Here is a 3,838-nt window from a genome sequence, read left to right as displayed (position 1 = left end):
ATTTTGGCCTTTTAACCCATGGCTAAGTAAAATGAATACCAGTAACAGTACGCAAGCCAGGTGGTGAGAACAAGATTCGTATGCTGAATGTAAAATGGTGTAATTTCACATAAAGATATAAATGCACTTGATAAATTACAGAGGGATACTCTGACAAGATGAGTGGGTACAGTAGCTGCAACAGTGGGCTCAAAAACAACAACTGGGAGGATGGCCGGATTGGGCAGGGTTACATTCTGTTGTACGTTTTGACCCAATGGTACCCAACAACAACACAAAAAACTACCTGTAAGCCAATTTCTCAAAAACCGAACTAAAGCATTAACTACTAAAGAGAAAAAAGAGAATCATGGAATACTCAATCCAAAATAAGTCTGAAAAAGAGAGTAAGAACAAAGAACAGATGGGTCAAAAAAGAAAATGGCAAGACAGTAGATCTACATAGAATCTTATCAATAATCAAGGTTAAACACATACAATTACAAGGCAAGGTCATCAAATTAGATAAAAAGGCAAGAACTAGAGAGATCTATCGTAACTACAGAGACAGAGATAGAAAGATACACGCTGCTAACAAAGGGAGACGGCCCATTTGTGCTGATTTCATTTGATTCCTAAATGACGAAAAGCAAAATGACAGCAACATAATCTATAGATTGCAGAATATTATACAAATCAGAATATTGGGAATAAATCATAAAATGGTGAAAAGAAATTCCTAGCATTTTATATAAATAATTTCATCAAGTCCTCAGTAAGCTCCAGGATCGAGATGAGGAAATCTATGGATGAGGAAATGACAGCGCACACATCACTTGTTCACATAGCTGGATATTACCAGGATCTGCTTCGATTCATTCATGAGGTTTTCAGTAACTTACAACAAATATCTCCATGCTAATCCATGTGGTTTTCAGTAGCGAACTCCTCTGAAATGGACAGCCTATTCTTTCTTTGTGGTTTGTTCTTTATCTGGAAGCTCTGGCAATTCACTGAGTGATCCTGCTGGTATTTGAAATAACATGGACGTAGCTCCCAGCAACACACAAGCCACCACAGTATAAGCTGACTTCAGTAGCTTCCAGCATTATGAAGTAAAATAAAATCTTGCTACATTGTAAAATATACTTCCCATCAGTATGAAAACCTGATGGCACAGTGAGTTAAGTGTTGCTCTGTCAACGACATGGTCACCAATCAGCCACAACCAGGAGAAAGGTGAGGCTGTTGTGGGAACCCTACTCTGTCCTAGACGGGGTGGAGCCAGCTCAAGGGCAGTGAGCATGGTCAATGTTATAGTCTAGGTATCATGTAAGCCTGCTCTCCTCACGCTCCAAAACTCCTACACATGCCAAGGAGCTCTGGTAGGGTAGTGGGTTAAGTGTGGGGTTCTTAACTGCAAGGTCAGCAATTTGAAACCACCAGCCACTCAAGATGAGGCTTTCTACTGCTCAAAAGTTAGCCTCAGAAACCCCCAGGGGCAATTATTTGTTACTACAAGTCACAATGGACTGTAGGGCGGTGACACTTGTCCACTGTGCTAAAATGTGGGGAAAGGGTAACCTCAGCCAACTTTTAAAAGCACTAATTTTTTAAACTCTATTTTTATTTATAATAGGAAACATTTTAAGTCATTGAGGGGCCACTCCCCCAAACCTACAATTGATCTTTAAATCATCGTATTACATGAAGTTGCTGTTGATGGTATGTGAAAGACTTAAGCTATGTTCAAAAAAAGGATGTTTATTGTGGCTTCGAGTTTTCATAATTAAATTTATGTTTGTCTCTTCCAAATCACAACACTTAAACCCAAACTAAAACCAGGAGCAAATGTAAGAAAGTGTATCCAAATAGAAAAAAATTTTTGAATGGTAAAAATTAAATAAAAATTTTCAGAAAATACTTCTTTCCTTTCTAGTTTCATAGCTTCAGTGTTAGGGCATCAGAAATAGAATTCTTGATAGCTTGGCAATTCTTGACACAGTAAAGAAGAATGATTAACATTATTGGGAAAAGAAAAAATATATAGTGATTTGAGTGAAAGAATTTACAGGAGACAGAAGTAACTATTAGTGGAACTACTACAGAACAAGTAATCAACCACATGCTTTTACTTTATAACACCAGTATTAACTGTCACACAATAGACAAACCAAATTTAGCAATTTACTCCACAAATCACAGGAAACTAGCACTAGAATTAGAACCACTTTCAATACATTGAACTTTTATCTCAAGGGATTAGCCTATTGGTTAGATAGGAAGGTCTTTTTCGTTTCAACCTAGAATGTTTACATTCAAGTCCAATTAGCTTAAATTGGGGAGGGGGGGATCATTTATATCATACAGGTGCTGTGTACTTCCCATTGTGATCACTGAAGAAGCAATCTAGTTGTGGACCAGAGGTTCAAGTGATCACCAAATTAGGGCATCAATCTGATCATTCTATTATCAAATCCCCTATTGCTTTTTGTGCCCAGTGACTTTAGGAGCCATTGATGACTGGTACCTGGATAGTCCACTGCATTGCAACATAGTATTCACCACCATAGGATCTAAAAACTAAACAAATCATTAGCTACCGCAAGAATTGGTGACTAGAAGACTGGGGGGGTTCACTATGAAGAAATCTTGAACATGGGGAATTGAGACATGATTTTTTCATCACCAGCAAAGAAATAGCATAAAATTTTCTTTTTAAAGGTGGCAAAGCAACTATAAACGTTTTTGTGACAATCAGGAAGTTTAAATATGAACTGTAAAATGATTAGGATTTTGTTAATAGGATTACTATATAAAACAAACCTTACCTGCTGAGAGGTACATACAGAAAACTCACTGCCATCTAGTCAATGCTGACTCACAGCAACCCTAACAGACAAGGTCGAGCTGTCCCTGTGTTTCTGAGACTGGCACTCTACTGGAGTAGAAAGCCTCTTCCTCAGAGCAGCTGGTGGCTTAGAACTACTGACCTTTCAGTTAGCTGTGAAACATATGACCACTATGGTTTGGGTGAAATCATAGTATTACCTGGCATTTGTATTAAAATATAATAGGGAAACAGGTTAGGGAACATAGAAAATTGCAAAATAATTTAAAATTAATTATTTTCATATTAGGGAGATACTGTATTCTCTAATTAGTAATGAAAAGATGAATTGCTAGAGCATTTGTAAAAATAATCTTTTAAGTCCACATGCTTTGCTAAACAATAAAAAGCAAAACAAACCAAATAAAACAGTAATCTAAATTCATACCTTTAAGCCTACAACTGTTGACTATCATTGACTTATAATTTCACTAATAAGATTGGAATGTAACATGCTAATCAGTATGGAATGTTTATGTATTTTAATTGCACCACATTTTGTGGGAACCACAATTTTCAAACTGAGATAAAAACCCAGTGCTAGGGCAATGTAACCGAGAGGAATTCCTGAAACCCAAATGAAGGCTGAGCATGATAGTGGGATGAGGAAAGTCAAAGGAAATAGAGGAAAGAACTAGGAGGCAAAGGGCATTTATAGAGGTTTAAACACAGGCATGTACATAAGTAAATATATTTATATATGATGGAGAAATAGATTTATGTGCATATATTCATAGTTTTAGTACTAAGGTAGCAGATGAAGACTGGGCCTCCACTCAAGTACTCCCTCAATGCAAGAATACTTTGTTCTATTAAACTGGCATCCCATGATGCTCACCTTTCCAATACGATCCCTGAAGACAAATGGGTGCATAAGCAAATATGGTGAAGAAAGTTGATGGTGCCCGGCTATCAAAAGATATAGCTTCTGGGGTTTTAAAGGCTTGAAGGTAAACAAGTGGTCATCTA

Source organism: Echinops telfairi, unplaced genomic scaffold, assembly GCF_000313985.2.
Source record: "Echinops telfairi isolate 266 unplaced genomic scaffold, ASM31398v2 ScPeMD7_7469;HRSCAF=8507_0, whole genome shotgun sequence".
NCBI lineage: Eukaryota > Metazoa > Chordata > Mammalia > Afrosoricida > Tenrecidae > Echinops > Echinops telfairi.
Note: the sequence above shows the minus strand (reverse complement) of the source record.